Raw genomic sequence first — 11,454 nt, 5'->3', positions numbered from 1 at the left:
TAAATTATTTCGTTCAATCAGAACTCACGTGATAAATTACAAACACATACCATATGAGTATGTCGTACGAGTGCCATGTTTGAGTAAACAAACTTGATACACAATTCTACCGGTTGTCTTTGATTTTTATAAATGTTTTTCTTTTCATTCATGATATATTGAGTGTGATACACGTCGAGGGAAAGAAGTATTGACTGTACACATAGGGAGGTAGATTCTGACCGATTCAAGGCCACCGGTATCGTCTGCTACTACCTATTCAGTCTGCGTAGCAGACGACATCGGTGGCCTTGAATCGGTTAGAAGCCACCTCGGGAGCTGTACATGTTAAAAGTTTGTATGAAATTTCAGAGAATTCCGTGTGGAATACGAATCTTGCAGAGATAATCGAGATAAAAAGATACAGGAGGCTCGAAAGAATTGAGGTTTCTTCCTAGCAGTTATATGTATAACGATAAGAAACAGCGAGGAAACGGTGAAACTGCGCAGATTCATAGAACCACTGTTTAGGCATGCGCGAGGTTAGTCGAATTCTAACTTCACCTGTCAAACGCGGTTTATTGAGGTTATGTGTGTATAGGCGATGCAAATTTCTCTTGAGTTAAGCAGATCTCAAAGAGTTGATACAGGGTTGCCGTTTCTAGTACAATTGTACTTTTCCAGTACATTTCAACCGTTTTTAATACGTTACTACACTTTTAGAGATATTTTAGTGCATTTGCATTTGAGAATTTAAATTGTGAATTTTACCCGATCAACGATCAGCTATACTACCGTGTTGAAGAATATTTAGTATGGAAGAGATCAAGTCTTGAAACTGTATTTATCGCGAAACCATTTTCGATTAACTGTTTTTTTTGTGCCTTCCTGACAAGTTTGCAAACAATGAAAGCACCACTTCGCGGAAAAAAACATAACCTCACAATATTTGAATTTCATCGAGTACATTCTATCACCTAGTGCATTTGTTTCACAGAGCTAGTACATTCTCAATTACCAGAGTGGCAACCCTGAGTTGATATTTACAAGTCATGAGAAAGGGCTTAGCACTTAACTTTTTTGCTAATCAACTAATAGCGGCTACGAGTCATCAAGACCATGTAATTTCAATTCGACCCTTGACACGGGAAAGTTTGTCATTATATCATGCCCTGTTCTAAATGAGTTGGCTTCCCTGCGTTGTAGACGCAAATATTACCTCCGTATCATTTCGTCGGCCAATAGCGATTTTATTATTGAGCGCATGCGTATCGAATTACTCTCTGCTGCTAAGTTTCACCATTCTTGCTCGCTATGCATGATAGAAAAATTGAACAAAGTGAAAAGAAAAGATTCGCAGGATAAAAGTAATAAAATTACATTCAAAAGTTAGGAACAGATGAAAAAGTATGTTTTTATTTCTCTACAAAATCCCCTGTAGAAATTTCTTTTGCCACAAATTTGAAGAAAAAAAAACTTTGACACAAACGTATTTACCTATAACAACGGATCTATCGACAGAACGATACGCATAATCGATCCAGATCATTCCCGAATGACAATTACATCGGCAAGTCGTTTACCAGTCGTTATATGCACGCAGGATTGTTTCTCGTTTGAATTTTTGTTCACTTGTTGCGTTTTTCAAATCTCTTTTTACGTTCGGTACAGACTGAAACCGGTTGATCCAGACAATATTCATTGTCGTTGATTTGCAAAAGTTGAATTAGAGATATTACACGTAACGCTAGCGCTGTTACCGAGCGTCTGTTACACAGTAACCAGCTTTATGTCCCGACCCAACACGGCCCGAGAAGAATTTCTTTCGAATTCGATCTGAGAGAACCGCATTGCTGGCCTGTGAGTCGACGGCTACTCGTTCACCGCCTCTACACTGCACACCGGGGCGTATCTGCGTGCTGCATCGTGCAGAGCACCAGGATTATGCCTATGCAGATGGAAAATCGCAAGATTTATCCTCTGCGGACATCGTGAACTTCCACGTCACTGTAAAACTTGAGCTGTCTCGGTTTGTTTTGATCAATCGGTTTACTCATTTTCATAATGATCCAGCTTCTGGGATCATGGCACTTGCAGTTTATCCGAATCGCAATTTCAGGGCCATCTTCGACGTCAATGACATATGCAAATTCAAAGCATCGTAAGGTGAAATATTTTTCAGAAATTCTTCGTGATAGATTTTTAAATTTCGTTAGAATTGATCTGAAAAATATTATCCGTGATGTGAAAATATTTGACAAAATATCACAGGATTTTATTTCATTCTAAAAGATTTCCAGCGATTTAATAGAACTTCAACGGGATTTCAAAAGGTTTCAAAATATTTTAAGCCGAAAAATTTTACTGCCTCACGCGCACCAGATCTCACAGGTAGATTATGGTACTTTCACGGGTACCTCTTACCTGTACGTATTTATCAGGAGGTTTTATCTACGGCTGGTGGCCGAAGCGTGATTAACTATTTAGGGTACGTGTAAGGAGAACCAGAATAGTCGCACAGTGTTCTGCGAAAAATCTCGTGTACCTACACCGAGCTAGGCTAGGTGTACATATTTACAAGGTACCGAAACTAATTTCTAAACAAGAAAGAGACAAAGAAAGAAACGTCTGCCTACCTGCTGCAGTTGAGCTGCCTGTCAATTGTTCGAAAATTAGAACCGATAATTTCCACGTATACCTTGAAGAGGGTCCTTCAGTTCCCTGCAGGCAGGCGGCTCAGTTTTACGTCGTGAACGCCAGGCAGCCTCGTAGATTTTTCCTTGACTTCGTACCTTCGTACCTCCGTTTTCCTCGGAATTGCCAATTTAATGCGTGTTGATAACTTCAATCCGAATGTTTAAGCTGATTTGTTAAATTATCAAGATTTGTGGCAGCGAATTGCTTTACTTTATATACCGTGACCATTGATCTAAAAACTTGTGTGCTCGTTATTAATGTACGTAACTTGACGGTTGCATTAAAAAAATAAACTCTTAGTTTACTTATTTATTAATTAAGTTCCATGTTTCATACACTGGTTATATTTGCGCTATATTATTTACGCAGTATCGGAAAAGCGAAAATGCGTAATTTTTTCGTTTCTAAGTAACGATATTTAATGGCTGGTGATAAATGGCGATGATAGTGAACGATTTATAAAAATTACTTATATAAATGACGTCCATACATATTTCATTAAAAGCAATGTATTTTACGATTAAGATGGTCGAATCGTGAATCAAATTGTAGGCTCTATAACTGTATTGCAAAATTATTCACCCGAAAAATAAAATTTTTCTTATCTCTTATTTGCACGGTTCTTAAATTGTTGTTATTATAACCTGACGCGATTATGATAATTTTCAATGGATATTAGTAAATTAGAAATTTGTTTTGGAATTTGTCTGTGCAAAAATCACAGAGTCATCCCCGATTGAGGAGCGCTGCGATTTTATTTCAGCCTCTAATACATTTCACTTCATATAACGAGGAAAGTGATCAAAATGGTGGCATTTTAGGCTAAATATACCAACAGAATCTACGATTTTACATCGTGATTTGGAAAATACGTGCGCTCTCGAAGTGAGCGATCGGGTTGCAAAATCAGCGACGGAATCACATCGCGAGAGATTTCCTCAAGTAGTTAGAGTATAGAAATGGAAAAATTATGAAAAATATCCGCAATCACATATAAAGCCGACGTATGAAGAAAAGGGGCGAAGATTCGAGTTCCCGTTCATAAATTACGTCATTTCACCGGCACAGAGTTGACTGTTATATAATACGGGTAAAACTTGGGGGGGATGATTCTCCTTCTGCACGGGCTCCCGAAGGTTGGCTTTCCGTGACGGGAATAAGGAGCGAGAAAATCTCCGACGAAAACTCGGTGCAGCTGTTGCAGCGAGTTGTGTGAGAACGCGAACTCGTCGTCGTCGCCGTCAATGGCTTTCAATCCGAACGGTGCGTCAACGCACATGTGTTGGTACACGCACATACCCACATACACATCGAACTTTTTCCTCAAATTTTTCTTCTTCCTGTTCGATCGTGCGTACAATGGGGCCCGTCCGGTCCCCGCAGCGAAAACTGAGCTGACGTATAGAGTCCGGGCCTCGTGTTCGCGTTCATAAAAGACGCTGCAAGCCATGGCACGCACACGACGCTGCTTGCAGCCTGGTTCCTGCAGTACGAAGTGGTGGGCGACATGGGTATCGGGTATACCCCTGCCCTCTGCAAGCAGCCCGCGAGAGAAAGTTAGTCAACAACGATGATTACGTGGCTCATGGGATTCGGTCTTCGGTATATTGGTTGCACATATGCGTTTTATATGTTGGTTATAAATAGCCAGGCATACACGAAAGTTGGGGATATTTATTAATTTTATTACGAAACAGTCGTATATTGAGTTTTAATTAATTGTTATATTATTGAGCTTTGGAAAACTCTTCGAAAATAAACAAGAGCTTACGAAGAGAAAAAATCTATTTTATCAAACACGTTTTTCTCTCATGTTCAATTTTTCGAACATTGGATCGATATTGATCATCATCAGCAAATGGTAATGTTGAATTGGCTACTGAAATAAAAGGAAATCTGTTCGGTAAACTGGTAGAAATAAAAATCGAGTCCAATCGAAGGGACCTGCTATATTTTGAAACATTCTGAAACAAATGACGCATCGATATACAAGCTTTTCCGTTTGTATTTCTAATATCTTCTGTTTTTGCATCTTTACAGTGTTCTTCGTAGCTTACGAATACAATAATTTGATAAATACTCAATGTAACACTAGTTCGTGATAATAATGATAAAAAGTGGAATTTTCAATGCACATGCCGTAAAAAGAATTAAACACCGCAGTTACGTTTTTAATATGCATATCGTTCGGATAAAAAAGTTTTGAACTGCTTATCGTGGATTAAACTGAACATAAAGAAACAGATTACTTTCATGACAATTGAAATTGTACATCTTGTTAGAAATACAAATGAGAGCGTAAAACACCGATGCTAGCAATTGGATCTAAGGAATTCGCATTTGTTGAGTATAAAATATCGTCGTCATCATTCGTCGGTGGAATTTAAGTAATGGGTGGATTTGTTTAAATATACCTGTTTACCGTACAGATGAGCAATTTGAAAAATGTTATAGCAAAAGTGAGATGGAAGTAGATCAAGTAAACTGCTGGCGTGTGTTCAAACTGTGCAGATTGAGTGGAAATTTACAAAAATTATTACTCGTTAGAGGTGATCCCTCCCGTTTTCTAAGGTTTTGCATCGAAAAGGTACCTCGCAAATCCTTGAGGACGAGGATAAACGAAAGGGTATATCATCCCTTTGTAACGTATACTGACAATAGCTCAGCTAGTACGCCATGCGTATACCTGCATAACTAAATTGTTCTCTTCAAGGTATTAGGTACACGATGTGCATGGCTGCTGGACCTTGGGACTACCCAGGTATAGCAGAAGTTGCTTGTTTTCAATAAAATAAACAGAGAAAGATGAAAGGCAGTCCGTAAGTCTGATTTTTTTACTACGATCAGTTACCCTGTAGTTTCACGGGATTGTTGAGTCAACTGCGTTTTCACAGAAACCAATGAAGCCCTCAGTCGGCTGTATAAACTTTAGGGTAAAATAATAATTTTACAAACAAATTAAAGAATGTGTATAAGCGAAAAAAAACCGACTCGAACATTTCGGACAGTTTTATAGACGAATGATCGAAAGTATGCGTGGAAATTGGAATGGTTTGGAATTTATCAATTTTTGTATCCCTCGCGTGTACCAGTCAGGTGAAAATTTGAATATTCCGAAGTATCAAGAATAATTATACCGGGTATCAAGATAGGATACATTTCTTCTTATCGTAATGGTTCCATACACGTTCCAGGAGTATATCAACGTTATAAGTTCGGAATATTTCTCCACATCACCAAATTTGTAATTAAATATTTGATTCGAACGATATCAGTGCGTTCTTTGCTACATATGCGGCAAAACTGTAACTCATGCAGAGTTTCTGCAAAAATTTCGAAGCTAGATTTATATTATACGTATGTATTCGTTAGTGATCGTGACATATACTATTTATTCTCAAAATTATTGTCTACTAAAGCGTTTGAATCAAAAAATCTAACTAATCTTTTGATTCGTGTAGTACGACACTGAAAATGTAAGAAGAAAAGAAAGAAATGTCTGAGTAACTAGCTTTCTCCCGATGAGAATCCTTGGTTTCCCAAATATTCCGAAATTCATCAGACTCCCGGTGTGTTTCCGGATGGATTTTGCGAGTATTTCGTCCTACACGGTTGCAGATGCATCAATATGGGGATAAGAATAATTGCCTGCATCCGAAAAACTGTTCGCGGCACACGACAAGCCTTTGTCGTCGCCGGAGCGGAGTGTATACCTATCAAATCTCTCTTTTGCAAGGCCCAAACGCACACTGCGTTCTAGGCATAGGTGGTTGGGTAGGAAGTTGCGTGTGTGCAGCGTATCTCGCGTTGCACGTTGCTGTGTGTGCATCGGGACTGTCGGACAAAAGAGTCCGGCGTACCGTCGGGGCCCAGAACTCGTCCAGGTACATGGCGAGGGGATCAAGGATCGTGGTTCAGGTACGCGGCGCGAAGCCAGGTACGCCAGGTGGCAGCCTCTTTTTTCATCGGCGATCGGCCCGACGAACAGCTGTTTCCCTTAATAAAGGAGCCCTTCCCCAAAATCATGCTGCCGCCCCGCGCCTCTTACTGTCAACCCGACGCAGGCCGCCTCTGTAGGCCCCCGGGGCCTCATGTCCTACTTTAAAACGCCGCTCGTAATTTACCGAGCATATGACTGACGAACCGGGATTCGAGTGAGTGTATCCCCAGAATCTTGCCCGTGTCTTCGTAGACCTTCGGATACAGAAGACCTCGGACCCAGAGGAATGGGTAATTCCTCCACAAGGTGAGTTCGACGCTGCCTGCAGTGTCGATCTTCGGCACTTTTTACTGCCACGTGTTTTTTTTTTTGCGAGGACTGAACACCATCCCTGTGAAAAATTTCATTTGTATACGGTTTATATTAGAGAAAATTCTGGTAAAATAGGTATCGTCTGCACGATAATGGATTAAATATTGTTGTAATAATGAGATCTTGCGAAACAAGTAATTATTTAGTCATTTTTTTTACGGTATACTACATTTTCTCGTAATTGCTAGGTTAGATATGGTTCGATTAGGTACTTACGTTTCTTTAGTTTCAAATGCTGGTCGATTTCAACGTTTACGTACAGATCTCCGGATATCGAAGATCACGTGTTTTAAACGCAAAAAGGGCTTAACAGCCCCATTCTATACACAATTCTGAACTAAAAGACTGTAAGAAATTTTCATTTAATGCAAGAATAAAGAAACGGCACGAAAACTACGAAATCGCAATAGTAAATTCGTACTTTTCGTGCCATTTCTTCATTTCTACATCAAGTAAAAATGTTTTGGAGTCTTTTCGCTCAGAATTGTGTATAGAATGCGGCTGTTGAGCCCTTTTTTGCGTTTAAAACACGTGGACCTTGAAGATATGTACGACAACGTTAAAATCAACCAGGGCACCCCCTTAACAACAATCTACAGTCCCACCGACATCAAATTATCGCAATAGTTATCTACTACAAGAGAATAAATCACGAGGGGCCATTATCGAAGAGAATAGTAAGACATATTATTAGACTTCCTTGTTATAGCTACAAAATTCATCATCATTTTGTACGCAAAACTATATTTTTCGTTTATGGTACAAAATAAAAATAGTTAAGGATTGAATAGTAACCACAACTAGAAATATTTAACGGCGTGAGCTGTGCAGATCACCGTGTGGTAATACTTTTAGTACATTCATTCAATTTTCGGTAGGTAGGTAATTTTGTTATGTCACATGGGATTTTGTTTTTCGTATTTTAAATGACTTTTACATTTTGTCAAAAAGAACTCCACTTCAATATTTCGAGCCGACTGATATAGGTATGTATGTGTGCACGTGTAATGTATGATGCACTTCAACTCGACTCAACCCGGTCGAAACGTTGATATTTCGGAAATGGTTCATTCTTTTTTTCAGTTATTAAGGACTCTCTAGTAAAAGTACTGTAGATTTAATGATCCATTATTCAGCAGCATAGTTTTGACGGGATAGAGTTTACAAATTTCGAGATCTGTATTTACTCACAGTAAATTTTCAAGCGCTTGTAACTCCGCATGCTGCTAAACAAAAATAAATCTCATATGCGAGTACTTGCATTGGTAAGTACTGCAAGTATGAAGTACCAGTCGTTTCGACAAACTTATAAGCGAATGCTGTATCCAGTGCTTATCGACCGAAAAAAATGTCACTTGTTTTCATTATTATCAGAGCATGCTTCTCATGAACGTGAAAATGCCACATGTAGCGCAGCGCAATTCTACTTGCAGTACCGAAAAAAACCATTCAATAGTATATTATTGTAGTACATTACTGGGTTTCAAATTAGTGATTTCGTGTAACTCCTGCGGACCAACCAGTGTCTATTCTAGTTCTATCATCAACACGGTGTTTGACATACACGGATTATATTCACATACCATTCGTTGGGAACTGGTCTGTAAGGAATAGACACTTTTTGTGATTTCGTGGATTTACCAAAAGCGATCTATCACTCGTTTTACGATACCATTGTCGAACATATTTACGCTGCAAGAAAAGTATAAGCAACATATTCATGAAAAATGGTGTGAAAGAAGAACAAGAAGTATCAATAAGAATGGGAAAAGGTCCAGGTTTGACTGTTTCTGGTGATGGAATTTGGCGCAAACGAGGCTACTTTTTGCACTACGGCGGCGTATCAACGATTATTGGATACTACTCGGGAAAAGTGATAGATTTAGTAATTAATTCTTCTTATTGCAAAGCTTGTTGAGTATTGGAGTAAGAATCTTGGTACAGTTGAATACGAGCCGTGAAAAGAAGATCGCGAAAAAGAATGTTACGCGAATCATGAAATGTTCGCTGAAGAAATGGAAGTACATATTACAGTAGATGCATTCTTGAGGTCGATAGAGAAGTATACTGTTCGTTACATGGATTACATCGAAGAGGAGGATTCAAAGATTTACGAAGGAATTGCTAATGCGAATCCATACGAAAAAAAGGTGATAAAAAGGGAACGTTTGGGTCATATGCAGAAAAGAATCGGCACACGACTGCGTAACGTCAAAAAGGCGAACAAAGGTCTTGGAAGTAAAGGAAAGCTAACCAACAAACTAATCAAGGAGCTAACGGTATATTATGGTCTCGCTCTTCGAAGGTTCTCTTATTTCAAAGACGAAATAAAAAAGCCACTTGGGCATCATTCGCCACAAAAGCTCGACCGACGAAAAGCCACAACATAAGAATTGTCCTCCGGGAGAAGACTCGTGGTGTTCCTGGCAAATATCAAAAGCAATCAGCAGTTTGGATGAATATACGCATAAGAATGGTCTACCTCAATCCGTTCAAGATGCCATTCAACGTATTTATGAGAACTTCAGTTCAGATGAATCGTTCGAGCGTCGTTAAAGACGCTTTACTTAAAACAGTTATGAAAGCGTCAACTCCGTCATTTGATCAATAGCTCCAAAAATAAGTTCGCGCGGTGCGGTTATCGTCGGAATTGCTGGATATATTGCTGCGAGCACTTTCAACAATGGCTATAATAGCATCATGTTGATGGTGAATACCATGAATCTACTAATCGGAGATTGCTGCTACAATTTGTGCATGGAAGTCGACCAGGAGTGTTGCGTTAACGCAGATGTCTGAGTTCAAAAACCATGAAATAGGCTTGAGTAGCACGTAGAGTTTTCCAAAAAGAAGGCCAAGAGCTCAATTAGCTGCCGAAGGGGTCATGTACTTAGATACAATACTGTTAGAATGACATTATTTATTAAAAGTAGAATTTCATTTGTTTTATGCGGGTTGAAAATGACTTTGAAAAAAAGGAGTCCCCACGGTGGACGCGGTGCTGGGTGTACATATTATCTGAAATATTTTTTTGTAAATTTGCTTCTTATTGCCTCATTTTATTCGTTTTATAGCAATTTGTATAAAATATTCTATAAACGTCGTATGAGCTATATCGGAGTCTTCCGAATTTTAGGATTTTTTTTTTATTATACAGAAATACACAGTCGAGGAGAACAAGAAACAGTAATTTTTAATGTTCATAATTCGAATGTGAAGTCATGTGAATTTCCGATTTTTTCATTTAGCCGTTTCCAACATCATCAGGGGAGTTATTGTTAGCAAAAAGACCGACTTTCGTCTAAAAACCTATTTTTGGATACTAAAGGTTCGCAAACGTAAGGATTCTTCAAGATTAGAAAAAGTCATTTTCGACCGTACCAATCCTCTTAGACCGTGCTCATACCACCGTAGACCACTGGAAAGTAAAAGAAGTATGACAGTATGTATTAACGATAAAATATTTTCATCGCACTTCATGATACATACTTCCAGTAAATAAATTGATTAGTGAAGCGATGAAAAGTACCGAAAAAAGCCACTATTTTTACCGCTTGTTTCCGCTGTATTGCGCAACTACTTACTCGGAAGACATGAAAAATAAAAGTACAGTTCGCGGCGAAGGTGGTTTTACACCGCGAGTCGTTGAATGAATGATGAGTCTCGGTATAAGTTGGTGCGTATGTATACTATACATACATACAGCATGAACTTTCTCAGCGCACAGATGCTGTCTGCTTACCTATACCAGCCAGGATCGGCGCAAGCTGCATCGGATGCTGATGTGTACCGCCCGCTAGGGAAAGCACGCGCGCGAGTTACGTGGTCTGACTTCCAGTTGGATACGCGGTTGTAACACTGACCTCAATGACGTAACAGATCTCGATCGAGAAAGGTCGTCTGCCCTTCGTTGCGTTAATCGTCCTGAAATTTTTCCAACCAACCTACACCCTTGCGTAAACTTAAGCGACGACCTTGATCAGGGTGAATAATTCGAATTGAAAACAAGGGGAAGTCTTGATCGAGTTGGGGAACCACACATGTAAAGTCCTCAAATTTAGGAACTATTACTGCTAAGTAGGTAAGTCTTCTTTGTCAATGAAACATTGATAACGATTGAGCAATGATTTATTCAGCTTTTTGGAAAAAAAATTTTAGTTATACATAAACAAGAATTGCGTAAATTATAGTCACTTTGCACGCATTTACCTAGTTGTCAATGTTATTTTCACAAATCAAATGACAATTGTATTGACTGAAAAAATTCACCACATTCGAGAAAACTTAATATGGAAAAAATATAAAAGCTTACGATTAGTTGAATTGAGCAAATGAGTATTCGATCATTTGTTACGAAGAACTTTTCTTCTCAACTTTTTATCCTACTCAGTTATTGCATTTTCGGAAGAAATTCTTAAGACTTAAAAACGCGAAGTATACCTCCGGGGTGTGTTGCTCTGATTTTA

Source organism: Diprion similis, chromosome 12 (genome assembly GCF_021155765.1).
Source record: "Diprion similis isolate iyDipSimi1 chromosome 12, iyDipSimi1.1, whole genome shotgun sequence".
Lineage (NCBI taxonomy): Eukaryota > Metazoa > Arthropoda > Insecta > Hymenoptera > Diprionidae > Diprion > Diprion similis.
This window is presented reverse-complemented; position numbering follows the sequence as displayed.